Here is a 14,657-nt window from a genome sequence, read left to right as displayed (position 1 = left end):
TTAATTTTTATCAATTTATTAACTTATATTATAACAATTATATAATAATATATTTATTTATATTATATTAATTTTATTTATTTGTATTTATATTATATAATTGTATATATTATTTATAATGTATTATTATATTTAATATTTATATATCTAAATTATATACATAATATATTATATAATTATATAAATATAATTATACTATAAATTAAAATTTTATCAATTTATTAAACAGCTACTATGTACCAGATACTATGTTAACCACTGGGTTTACAAATAAGAAAAAGAAAAATGGTCTCTACCCTCAAATAGCTTATAATCCAATGGTGGAAAAGAACACATAAAAAGGAGTAGAAAAAAGGAACATCAGGAAGTACCCATTACAGGATTATCTTCTTCCTTGGAATTGAAACCAGGGAGAGAAGCAGATGCAAGGTGAAATGAGCTGAAAATCCATTAAAAAATACCAGCATTCTCCTACAAAAACACAAAGTTCTATGAAAGTAATGGGCTCATACTAATAACACAGTGATAAGACACATATTTATGATATATATGTGGCAAAAGGCCAATTCTAAATTTCTGGTTTTAGAAATACTTTCTGCTTTCTTTAATTCAAAGCCATCCTTGTCTACACCATGAGGAGTCACATTCACTGCAGTTCTTTTATTCCTTGAGGTTCATTGTCCTATACAGGTTCAATGTCATTTGGAGGCAGAGAGGAAGAGAAACAAATCCTTTCCTTCCCATGAAGAGTGATTTTTTTTCTTAGGGATCTGGTATTCTCTCCATTTCAGATTCCAGAACTCAAATGGACAGACTCTGAATTGGAACTCATTCATAGTTGGACTAATTCCCAAACATTTGTCTTTATCTAATGGAAAGAGTCTTGTATTCCCTGTCAAATTGATTAAAGACTCATCTACTGGTTACTGGTAAAGTTATAGGAGAATTTTTCAATACTTAGTTTAAACTTTTTAAGTATTTTGGGTTATTTGGTTGATTGAATTGAGGTATCTGGATGTTAATTGAATTAGAGGATATACTTTCTTCCTCTTGTATAAGGTTTTCTAAAATACTCCTCTGGGAATTCTTCTTATTCAGTGTTTCTTACGCTGGTAGATGAATGAACCAAGATAAAGCTGTACCTTGCTTTGGGCAAGACTGAAATAAGAGAACACAGATGTGCCACAATAGATAAAAAGGATGAGATGGATAGTGTCATGGAAGCAATGAACATGAGCTTGGACAGGCTTTGAGATACAGGATAGAAGGGCCTGGTTTGCTATATTAGTCCATGGGGTCACAAAAAATCAGAACGTGACTGAATAACTGAATAGCAAGAGCTCCCTGACTTAAAGGTTGGCTCTCTGTCCATCTGTCCAAGCTGCCTTTCCTCTTGCAGTATGCTAAAAGCAAATGAAGGGATGTGAGCACTAATGTCAGCCCTTTCAATTCCCTCAGGACACTTCAGGTACTATTTTTGGCCCATGGCCATCTGAATTACAAACTAAGTGAAAGTATCAGTATAAATTAAAATATCAAATATTAGTAAATTTTGTTAAAGACAAAGACAAATATAAATAGATTTAGAGCTTTCTCCCTGTGCCTTAATGGATCATCTCACACACTTTCCAGAGAAAGAATGGGAAGAATGGTTTATATCTCATTTTGGAGACCATTGTTGTAGAGAACTCTCAATAAGGGCAACTCCCTCTAACATGTACAAAATGGAAATTATCTTCTCCTCTCTGTTCCCCCACTCCCCAACTTAAATCTTCTATATTACTGCAGAGGACAATATTTTTCTCCCAGTTCCTTTGGCTTGCATTGTAGGAGTTATCCTGGATTCTTCATTCTCTCTTATTCCCTCTATCTTTCTCCAATCTGTTGCCAAGGACTGCTGACGCACCTATAAAACATCTTCCAGATAGGCTCCCTTCTCTCCTCTGACCCCCACCACTTTAGTGAAAGCTTTAATCACTTCAGTCCTATACTATTGCCATAGTTGGCTGTAGGGTCTGCCTGCCTCAAATCTCTCCCTATTCCAATCCATTCTCTGTTCAGCAGCTAAAGTGATTTCATAATTCTGATCAAGTCATACACACACATACACCTTTCCTCCAATTCAGGAAAACTTTAGTGTCTCCCTATTGCTTCCAGGATCAAATATAAAATGTTGTTTCTAATAATTTAGCCCCCTCCACTTTTCCAGTTTTCTTTTACCTTATTCTCTAGCTCATATAATAATGTTGCATTAACAAGACATTCTACCTCTTAGATCCGGGCATTTGCTCTGACTGCTCCCCATTTCTGAAATGTTCTCTGCTCGGGTTACTGACCTCCCAGGTTTCCCCAATCCTTTCTAATTTTAGTGCATTCTCTCTTTTAATTAATTCTTTTTTATCCTGAGTATAGCTTGCTTTGTATATATTAGTTTGCATGTTGTTCCTCCCTCCCCTATTCAATTATAGGGCACTGATGATCTTTTGCCTCTTTTCACATCCCCAGTGTTTTGTGGCTGGTACATAGTAGTGCTTAATAAATACTCATTGATTGATGTAGATTTTATTATTTTTTATAACAAAAGCTTTTTATTTTTTAAAATACATGCAAGATAATTTCATTCACCCTTGCAAAATCTTGTGTTCCTGATGTAGATTTTAAAAAATTTATTAGGACACTAAGAGATTAAATGAATTACCCTCAGACACTGTCAGAGTCAAAATTCACACCCAAATCTTTTTTTTTAAAATTTTTAATAGCTTTTTATTTACAAGTTATATTCATGGGTAGTTTTACAGCATTGATAATTGCCAACCTTTTGTTCCAATTTTTCCCCTCCTTCCCCCACCCCCTTCCCTAGATGGCAGGATGACCAATACATGTTAAATATATTAAAGTATAAATTAAATACAAAATAAATATACATGTCCAAACCGTTATTTTGCTGTACAAAAAGAATCAGACTCTGAAATATTGTACAATTAGCCTGTGAAGGAAATCAAAAAATGCAGGTGGGCAAATATATAGGGATTGGGAATCCAATGTAATGGTTCTTAGTCATCTCCCAGAGTTCTTTCGCTGGGTGTAGCTGGTTCAGTTCATTACTGCTCCATTGGAAATGACTCGGTTCATCTCATTGCTGGAGATGACCAGGTCCATCAGAATTGATCATCATATAGTATTGTTGTTGAAGCATATAATGATCTCCTGGTCCTGCTCGTTTCACTCAGCATCAGTTCTTGTAAGTCTCTTCAGGCCTTTCTGAAATCATCCTGCTGGTCATTTCTTACAGAACAATAATATTCCATAACATTCATATACCACAATTTATTCAGCCATTCTCCAATTGATGGGCATCCAGTTTCCAGTTTCTGGCCACTACAAAGAGACCTGACACAAACATTTTTGACACATACAGGTCTCTTTCCCTTATTTAAGATCTCTTTGGGATATAAGCCCAGTAGTAGCACTGCTGGATCAAAGGATATGCACAGTCAAACCCAAATTTTTAATGAAATAAGCATTTGTAATGAACATACTATGTATATTTATATGTATGTATATATGTGTGTGCAGATATGCATGTACATATATATGTATTTGTGCTAAATACTAGTAACAGAGAGACAAAAAATGAAAGAATCTGTATTCAGGAAACTTGTTATGTGGGGAAACAATGTTATAAATAAATACAAAATAAATGAAAAGTAAATACAAAATAATTTGGGTGGGAGGGAAGAGATAACCAGAAGTTTGAAATTCAGGAAAGGTCTTATTAAAAAAAAAGTGACAGGAACTAAACTCACATCTTCTTGACACTGGATATTGTTATAAAAGGAGATTAATGATCTGGTTCTCTGGGGGTTTTGGGTGAAAGAAGCCACTGGTTTGAAAATAAGGAGCCAGGAATTCCTATCTTTTTCATTAATTACTTGTGTGAATTTAGGCAAGTGACAATTTCTCTGGGCTTCTGTTAGCCCACAAATAAAATAAGGAACAAAATGAATCCTCAGCTTGTGCATGGTTACAAATGAGAAAGCTTAGGCAAAAATAAAATTTATTATATACATAAAAAGTGTTTTTATCATTTGTAAATTGACTTTAGAAGAAATTATAGCAAGAGGATACTATCTGTCAAATTTCCTTAGTCTTTCAAAGAAGATAGTCTTGCCTTTGTCAGTCTTGTTAACCTCATTTAAAAAAGGAAAGAAAAAGAAAAAAATCTGGTGGTTTCTTTTAAGAATTTTTATTTTTTGATGAGAACTAGCAAATTCCTTTTATCTATCCTTTTGATTGAAGAAGAGGTATCATTGTGTATAGCCACACACCAGAACTGGCCAATCAAAGACCATTTGGAGTGAGGTTAGGTTTGTTTTTGTTTTAAGGAAAAGATCTTGGTAATCTTGAACAAATAAGCAGATAAAAATGCAGCCTTCAGCTTTCTGACCTGTACAAAGCCTTTAATTTAAAGCAGAGAGATTGATGTGGGTATTTGGAGTCCACCTGTGATACTGAGAATAAAAACAGATCCACCCAATCAGCTAAATTATGGTTTGTCTTAGATATGTCCCCTGCCCCCTCACTCTTTTACCCCTCCCATTCATTCCTTTGAGCATCCTTATCACCTAGGTAACCCCATACCTTTTATCTGTCCTCCCACCCTCTTAGCAGCAGACAGAATAGCTGGGAGTAGAAGAATCAGGAAAAGTCTTAGAAAAAAGTTGATAGGAGCTGAGACTAGGTTTTCCTGACACCAAAACTGGATTATTGCCACAGAAACTGGTTATTGGTACAAATGGAAGATGATAATGACCTGTTTCTTTGAGTGGGGTGAGGAGTAATAAACTGGATAAACTGTTCTCCAGTGTTAATAGACTACCATACAGAAATGAGACTTGATAGTCCTGCAAGTCATTGTGCAGACCACATCTGGAGCCTAGATTTAGAACTGAATGGGACCTTAAAATCTATTTAGATCATTCCCCTCATTTCACAGATGAGCAGCTGAAGCCCAAAGAGGTAAGTAAGTGATTGGCTTGAGGTCTAGGGAGAACGTTAGTAAGCTAGAGAGTATGAAGAAGAGAGGAAGCAGGTTGATATCATGTCTCACTAGAAATGATCTAAGAAAATGGAGATGTTTTCGAAAATGGAATCTAAATGAGTACAAATGCCCATTTTTGATAACTCTAAGTGCTGCTGTTATAGGGATTTGTTGGCTTTGGCCCTAGAGGGCAAACCTAAGAACACTGAGCAAGAGTTACACAAAAATTGGTTTTGATTTGACACATAGAAGTAGTTCCTGATAATGAGAACTGCCCCAAAGTGAGATGGGTTGCTTTAGGAAGGAGTTAGCTCTCAGTCTCTGGAGGTCTTCAGAGAATGGATGATCCTTTGCTGGAAATATTTTATAGCTAATTCTTCTATCTGCTAAAGGCTGGATCAGCTATCCCTTACAGTGCCTTTAGAATCTGAGATTTGATGATTCATTGCACCCCCAATCCCTTGCAGTGCCTCTGCTCTTCAGTCAGGGAACTAAATAACCTCATAAACTCAATCACACTCCCTGGCACATCTTAGTAGCTTAGTAAATGTTTATTGATTGATGGATTGATAACGACTTAATGTGTTTCTACTCTCTGGGGAATTTGTATTTTAAAAAGAGGAGCTGGAGAAAGTAAATTAATCCAAAGGAAAGAATCTCTAATGGTAGAATTTCAGGTGTAGGTCTCTTCATGTAATTCCCCTGTTTAATAAGCCCTAGAGGCAGCTCCTAATTGCTTCCAGGATCAAATATTAATTTCCCTTTTTGGCATTTTAAGCCTTTCATAAAATGATTTCCGCCTATTTTTCTGATTGAATTACAAATTCTTCCCCTTCACCTATTCCCTACTAAGTACCTGGTACTTTGGCCTACTGGAGACTGTCCCTCACAGAAAACACTCCATCTATATTCCATTCCTAAGAGATACTCCCTCACTTCTATTTCACTTTCTGTTTTCATAATTCTTATATCAATACTTGCACAATATTCAGTAGAGATTGATGGTCCTATGCTCAGAGTCTCTGTGAGGGGTAGAGTTGGAGGAGAGAAGGAGAAGAAGAGAAGAAAGGAGAGGCGAGAAGAGGAGAGATCCTGATCTTCTGGTTTCCAGTTTTAAGAGAGAACATCACAGATTCTTTTCAGGTCTCTGAAGGGAGAGAGAGAGAGAGAGAGAGAGAGAGAGAAGGATCACAGTAATAATAGCTAGCATGTTAAGTTTTGCAAAATATTTTACAAATATTATTTCTCATTTTTATCCCCGTAACAAGTCTTAAGAGATCGGTGCTATAATTATCCCCATTTTTAGAAGAGGAAACTGAGGTAGACAGAGGTTAAGTGATTTGATCATGATCACACTGCTAGTAAGTTGTCTGAGGTAGAATTTGAATTCAGATTTTCTGAACTTCCAAGACTAGAGAGCTTTACTCACTGTACTACCTAACTGCCTTTCATACTTGATGGATAATTGTTGGTTGATTGATTGATTTATGTGAATGAGGGAAGATATTGTTGGGTGAAGAAATCTTCCTAGACCCCTAAAATTGTATCTTCTGTGCCTCCTCAGAGTGGATTTAGCTCTATTACAGAAGGACCTGGTCTAGACACATACCTGGCTCTGAAGGAACTTGAGATTCTAGTGTCCTCCTTAAAGAAACCCTCAAATAAAAGCTCTCAAAAATATTATGATCAAAATTCAGAGCTCATGGGCCTAAAAATAATTACTACAAACAACCAGAAAGAATCCAAATGCCAAGGAACCACAGTTAGGATTACATACATTTGGCAGTTACCACAATAAAGGAGCAGAGACCTTAGAATATAATATTCTAGAAGACAAAAAATTTAGGCTTACAATCAAGTATAACTCATCCAGCAAAACTAAGTACAATCTTAAAGTGGGAGGGGGTGGGGCAGCTAGGTGGTGCAGTGGATAGAGTACCAGCCCTGAAGTTAGGAAGACCTGAATTCAAATTTGACCTCAGATACTTAACACTTCCTAGCTATGTGACCCTGGGCAAGTCACTTAACCCCAATTGCTTCAGCCAAAAAAAAAGTGGGAGGGGACTAGGGGGAAAGAGAAAGAGAGAGAGAGAGAGAGAGAGAGAGAGAGAGAGAGAGAGAGAAAGTAAGTGAGAAAGGAAGAGAAATGGAAATGAATCTTTAATGAAATAGGATTTCCAAGCATTCCTGATGAAAAGACCAGAGCTGAGTAGAAAATCTGACATGCAAACATAAGAGTCAAGAGAAGCATAAAAAAGAGACATTGATTACTTCTTAGAAGGCATGGTGATAGGAAGAGAACAAATAGGAAGTAGTATGGTTCAAAACGAAGAGTTCTAGATTTTGAGATGGAGGACTTGGAATCAAATTCTGTCTCTATATTATGGCCTTTAACCACTGTGTGCCTCAGTTTCTTCATCTGTAAAATGAAGAGGTTGGAATAGATGACCTCGTCTAGTTTACTTCTAGTCTCCATCACATCATGCTATTGACCAAGTGTACCTCATTTTACTAATTTAAAATATTTGAAAATTATGTGTGAACACTAAATTTTTGTAAATTAAGTCATCTGATTGACATTTCAAATTCAAAGAAACACCTTCATTTACAATTCATCTTTCCTCTTCAGGGGCGTTTTAAATTCTCATGGCCTCTTCAAAACCAGTTTGTACCAAATTTCAGCATCCTAAAAAGTCTTAGAAGGGGCCTTTATAATTATTATCAAATATTTGAAAAGTTGATGTATGAGAGCAGAGGTCAGACATCTAGAGGGATGCAAATATCAGTTAAAAAGAAAGAACAATAAGCTCTAAAAAACTGAGTAAGTTGCTTCAAGAGGTAGTGAATTCTCTATTACTTGATTTTAATAAAAGTGAAGATTAGACGACAAGTTTCAAGCATATTATAGATCAGTGGTTTCAAATTCAACTAGAAATGGATCCCTGACCACCATAAATTGACATAACCCTCCCCCCCACAATTATTCATGCTTATTGTATTTTTATTTATTTCATTAAACATTTTTCAATTACATTTTAATTTGGTTGGCTACCTAGTTTGCAAAGGAATTTGGCATCTCTGTTCTAGAGAGATTTTCTGTGTTTGGTAGGATAGTATTTCTCAAATTTTTTGGTTTCAGAATCTCTTTATCCTCCTAAAAATTATTGATGATCACTCCCTTTCCAAAGGGCCTTTGTTTATATTGGTTATCTCATATATATATAAATGGTTATATCATATATATATTATGGTTATATCTAATATAACCATATTTTTACCATATTGGAAATTAAAATGTCTTAGTATTGTTATGAAAATAGTTTTGGCTTCATAGACCCACTTGAAAGGGTCTAAGATTAGACTTTGAGAACTATTGGGAATAGAAGGTTTGACCAGATGATCTCCCAAGTTTCCTTCTTAACCTGATATTCTTTGGTTCCATGAATAGCTTTAATCATTATCATCATAATAATCTCTTGAATTTATAATGGACTTTATGCTTTTCAAAGCCTATTCACATCTGCCATCTCAATTGATCTTCATAACAATCTGTCAAAGAGGTATTACTATTCTCAGTCTAGTTCAGACTCAGACTCTTCCCAATGCTGATTGCCTTCTCTACTTAATAAATCTTTGTGTCCTTCCTTCCTGATGAATTGTCAGGAAAACTCTTCTTGATTTCAAATTCCAGCTGGTGTTCAATGTAATTCAGATCAGATTCATATGCTATATAAATATTTATTCCCTTCCTTCCCCCAAGGGAAAAAAATCATTAAAGGTGTTGTTTTTATAGACACAGGATAAGCCAAAGGGAAAGAGGAAATAAGACAAATAAGTTTTGAATTCTCTGCCAGGGTCCTCCAATCTGATACAGATATACACACTCAAAGAACAGGGAAAGCATAGAGATGTTGAGGTCCCAGATGCCTTTGACCTCATGACAAGGAATAACTACCACCCTGGGTCTTCCAAATAAAAAGTGTTTTGTAAAAATGTTAGTTATCATTATTATTATCTAAGACCTCAGGCAACATGCTAAAAGTCTGTTGCACAATTCTTTGCCTGGAATCCCACATAATACAAGGAAATGCCTCATTAGGGCTGATGTGAATGGCTAATACCCTTTTTCCCCAATAGATCAAGTGATTAACCCCGTCAATGATACAGATCATTGAGATTCCAATGTGGATCCAGATAGGCTATCTGCACTGTATTTAGTTGTCATATGTGAGGCCATTAGGGTTTTGGAATTGAGGGGAATGCATGGGGAAGAAGGGAAATACTAACAAGGGTAGTGGGATAGTGCTGGCGTGAAACTTCATGATTTTGCTGATACTTACTCATCTACATGTCTGAGGAAGTCTGGTTCCTAAGAGACCAGAGAAAAAGACATGGAGACAGAACTGCCTCATTTCCACATACAAGAGGGAGAAGAAATTAATCTATATTTTTTCCCTCGTGGCATTTTTCCCTCATGAATGGAGAAAAATCAAAGTTTCTCAGCTTCTCCTATTTCCCAGGCTTTGGGAACCTTGGTCCAGCCAACTTTTCTTAATGCAGGACGTCTTTCTTGGCCAGGAATATAATTCTCTAACCTTTCATTTCATGTTAAGTCAACAAATATTTTTATGACTCCAGTTTCCTTCTAACCTGTCCAGGTTCTGAAGCCAATTTTTTTGCAGACTGTTGAGATGATGATAGTTTTCAGCTTATTGTTTTTATTCTGAAATACTAAGTTTTTTTTTTAATGCAGTAATTTATACCTCTCAGAATGTTATAGGTTTACTGCTTTAGCAAGATCCTTAATTTATCCTAATTAGAGGAGAATATGAACTCAATCTGCTGGAAATTTTTTTCATTTCTCTTTACTAGAAATGTTTTCATAGTGATGGCAAGGCCAGCTAATCCTCAACAAGATTGTTAAGTTGGAAAATTTTACCTTTGGCTGCCCCAACTTCCCTGACTTCCCCTTTCTTTTCCTCCTCCATATTCCTTTCACAGACTCTTTGTGCTCATGTCCTCTTCTTTTTCTTCCAGGAAAATCCTTTGGTAATAGACATAAATGAAAAGACTTAATAAGGACCTATTGTCCTTACTGAGGTTAGGAGTAAGGAGACCTAGATTCTAATTCTGGTTCTGCCAATATTAGTTTTGTTATCTTGGGCAAATCATTTAAACTCTGGGGACCTCAGTTTCCTCATCTGTAAACTAAAAAGGTTAAAAATAGGGATCAGAAACATATTTCCAATGGTTCAAATACAGCCTGTTGCAGTTTTTGGTGTTCTGTGAACTAATGAGAGTTTTTATATTTTAAAATAAAGTTTAATAGCATTTAAAAATGTGAAAACTATTCTAGCCTATGAGCAGGACAAAAACAACTGCAAACACAGTCCCCAGATCATAGTTTATTGTTTAAGTGTTGGTTGATTGACTGATCTATTTCTGGGACTGTGCTTATGTTCCCTTGTGACTGTGATGGCCATTGACAATAATTGGAAGATAAGGCTCAGTCTTAGTAATGTGTACATTTGCAGGGCAGATATGTTGTAGGGAAAAGGCGATAGTCCTTGATTCCATTCACACTCTGCTTAACTTCAGTTAAAGCCATCCTCCATCCATTTATCCATCTGCTGCACTTGTTGTTCAACTCTCTACTCCATCCCCCATCTCATTTTAATATCCTTCTGTTTATCCAAGGCATGGAATAGGAAACACAGCAACAAAAGGGAGCTAAATAAAATGTCAAACAGACTGGTGCTTATTGTCCTCTCTTTTTTCAGGTACCCCGACCCCAGTTTCTTATTTCTGTGAGGATAAAATTATGCTACTAGGAGCAGTACTGGACTCCTTCAAAATCATCTAGGACTCTATTTATGTTATTGTTCAGTCATTCAGTAATGTCCAATTTGTTGTGACTTCATGGGCCATAGCACACCAGGATCTTCTCTCCTTCACTATCTCTCAACGTCTGCCTAAGTTCCCATTCATTGTTTCCATGACATTATTTAGCCATTGCATCCTCTGCCATCCCCTTTTCTTTTCTACCTTCAATTTTTCCCACCGCCGGAGTCTTTTTCAGTGAGTCCCACCTTCTTATTATGTGACTAAAATATTTAAGATTTGTCTTCAGCATTTGTCCTTCTTATGAGTAATCTAAATTAATTTCTTTAAGTATTGACAGCTTTGATTTTCTTGCTATTTAAGGGATTCTCAAAAATCTTCTCCAGTGCCATCATTTGAAAGCATCAATTCTGTGGTGTTCAGTTTTCCTTGTGGTCTAACCTCACAGCCGTGCATTGCTCCTGAAAAAACCATAGCTTTGATTATATGGAATTCTGCCGGTAAGATGATGTCCCTGCTTTTTAGTATGCTGTTCAGATTTGCCATAACTTTCCTTCCAAGGAACAAGCATCTTAATTTGATGGCTGCAATTACTGTCTGCTGTGATCTTTGAAACCAAGAATATAAAATCTGACAAATGATGGGACCAGTTGCCAAGATCTTAGGTTTTTTTTTTTTTCCTAATGATAAGCTTCAAGCCAAATTTCATACTTTCTTCTTTCACCTTTACCAAGAGGCTTCTTACTTTTCTACTTTCATCTAAAAGGGAGACTTTATTCGTACCAATTATAAAACTGAGATTCAGACAATTAAGGATCTTCTTTAAAGTTACACTAACTGTCATGTTGTCTTTTTTGAGAGTTACCGGGTGCATTCTTTAGTGTTTTCCAGTGTCTGAAAATCACTTAGCTTCCTCATCTAGAAAATAGGACAAAAATGCTCCGTACTATTTGTCTCACAGAGTGAGGAAAGCAATCATTTACTAACTTTAAAGCATTTATAAATGTATTATTATCATCATCACTGTTCTTCCTTATGGAGATCCCTGAGGGTAGGGGTCTTGTCTTTTCAGAATAGGGGATTTCTATACTATGTTTCCTCCATCAGACAGGAGATGATTTCCCCTAGCATTCATTCATTTAATAATTATTTATTGAATTCCTTATAATGTACTTAGCCTTCTGGTAGATACTAAGGGGATCACAAAAGGAATATTAAGTGTCCCATCTGATCTCTTACAGAAGATTGAGATGGACACACATTAAATGGGTGATAGCATAAGGAATAAAAGTGTCGATATCTCTGCAATTGAGAATTAAAAGAAACCTTCTTGATACAGATGTCTTGCAGGAAGTAAACAAACCCACAGTGTCTTGGTTTAAGTCAAACCTCTGCTGTCTTCACAAGCCCATTGTCACTAAAAGGGACTAGAAGAAAGATTCAGGGAAGTGATAGAAGTAGCCATTCAGGGGATATAAATGAAGCTATGTGCCTATTAGTGGCTCTCCCTCTAGCAACTAGGCAGTTATCTAGAACAAGAAAATCCTCTGCTTCTGGTAGCAATGCTTGGCCACCTTGTTCAGTTCATTGAAAGAGATCATTGCTGAGTAGGAATTCCATACTCAAAGGGTAAAAAGGATATTATGCGATTCCATTAGACTGTGAACTCCTAAAGAGCAGGAACCATTTTTTACCTTTTTTTTTTTTGCATCCCCAGCACTCAGCACAAAGTCTGGCACACAACAGATGCATAATAAAATTTACCAATTAGTTTCCAAAATGTAACTCCTGCAAAATCTTCAACCCCATTAAAACCATAACCAAATTTTCACTGTTGCTTCTCTCCTAATCTTGTTAAAAAGACTTCTAGTTATGCATACTATAGATAATGCTTTCTCTTCATTTTATATTGAATTTATTCTTATGCTTTCTACATATTGTACTTTTTTAAAAACAGAAATGGGTTTTGTGGTTTGTCGGAAGTTTTTCTTTCTGCATCTATTGAAATAATCTTATAATTTTGTTGGTTTTTGTTAGTAATATAGTCAGTTATGCTTATAGTTCTTAAAATATTGAATTAGTCCTGTATTTCTGGCATAAATCCAGCCTATTCATAGTATATGATCTTTGTGATATATTACTGTCATCTGGCTAACATTTTATTTCAATTTTTTGCTTCAATATTCATTAGGAAAATTGGTCTATAGTCTTCTTTTTCTTTTTTGACTTTCCCTGATACAGGTTTCAAAACCATAGTTTTATAATAGAAAGAATTTGGTAGGATCCTTTCCTTATTTATTTTTTACCCCTCAAATAGCTTATGTACTCTAGGAATTAATATTTCTTTAAATGTGTTGTGAAATCACTTGTGAATTCATTTGTTCCTGGGATTTTTTTTTTTTGTACAATTCATTTGTGGCTTGTTCAAAATATTTTTTTCCCCTAATATAAGGTTACCTAAAGACTCTATTTCCTATTCTTTTAATTAAGGCAATTTATATTTTTGTCAAAATTAATTTCATTTAAATTGTTCCTTTTATTGGCATGTGGTTTGGAAAAAAACTTCTAATAACTGCTTTTAGTTTTTCATTGGTTGTAAATTCACATTTTTCATTTTTGATATTGTTAATCTGACTTTCTTTTGTCTTTTAAAAATCAAAATAACTAATAACTCAATTTTTAAAAATTGGTTTTTAAGAAAACTAAATCCTAGTTACATTTATTAGAGCAATAGATTTTATTTTTACTTTCAGTTTTGTTTATCTCTCCTTTGATTTTCAGGATGTCTTTTGATATCTAATTGGATATTTTTTAGTTTTTAGTTTTCTAGGTTGTTGTTGTTGTATTTTTTAACTTGCATATCCAATTAATTGATGAAAGAGTTTAGAGATATAAATTTCTCCAAAGTATTTCTTTGACTGCATCTCACAAATTTTATATGTTGCCTCATTTTTTTTCCCAAGTGAAAGGACAAAGGTTTACTTATGTTGTTGACAACAGGCTAATTCCAAGGGAATTTAGCCTTGCCTTATTTCTTTAATGAAATTATTTATTCTATAATTTGTTCTTTGACCTGCCATTCTTTAGGATTAAATTATGTAGTTTCCTATTGATTTTTAATCTTTGTTTCAAAGATCCTTTATTGAAAGTAATTTTTATTGCACTATGATTAGTATACAACATATTTAATATTTCTCCTTTTCTTGCATTACTTTGTTAGGATTTTATGTCTTATTTTTGTGGTTGAATTTTGTGCATGTGTCATGTAGAGCTGTGATATAAGTATTATCCTTTCATATTCTCATTCAGTATTCTCTAGGAGATCTAGCAAATCCAACTTTTCTAAAATTCTATCAGATCCTAAACTTCTTTCGTGTGTTTTTTTTCCATTCAATTTATATACATATGAAAGGAATAATTTTAAGAATCCACTACTGTAGTTTAACTATTTCTACAAATCATTTAATTTTTCTTCTAAGAATTTAAATGTTATGACATATAATGCATATATACTTAGTGTTGATATGAATTCATTGTCCATTGTAGCTTTTAACAAAATGTCATTTTCCTGATTGGATCTTTTAACTAGGTCTGTTTTTTGCTTTTCCTAAGATAAAGATTGCTATCATTATTTTTTTCTTTATTTCTTCTAAAGCATGATAGATTCTGCTCCAGCTACTTATTTTTATTTTGTGTATGTCTCTATTTCAGGTATGTCTCTTATAAACAATATATTGTTATATTCTGATTTCTAATCCATTCTGTTATCCTCTTC

The sequence above is a fragment of the Antechinus flavipes genome, chromosome 2 (assembly GCF_016432865.1).
Source record: "Antechinus flavipes isolate AdamAnt ecotype Samford, QLD, Australia chromosome 2, AdamAnt_v2, whole genome shotgun sequence".
Classification (NCBI taxonomy): domain Eukaryota; kingdom Metazoa; phylum Chordata; class Mammalia; order Dasyuromorphia; family Dasyuridae; genus Antechinus; species Antechinus flavipes.
This window is presented reverse-complemented; position numbering follows the sequence as displayed.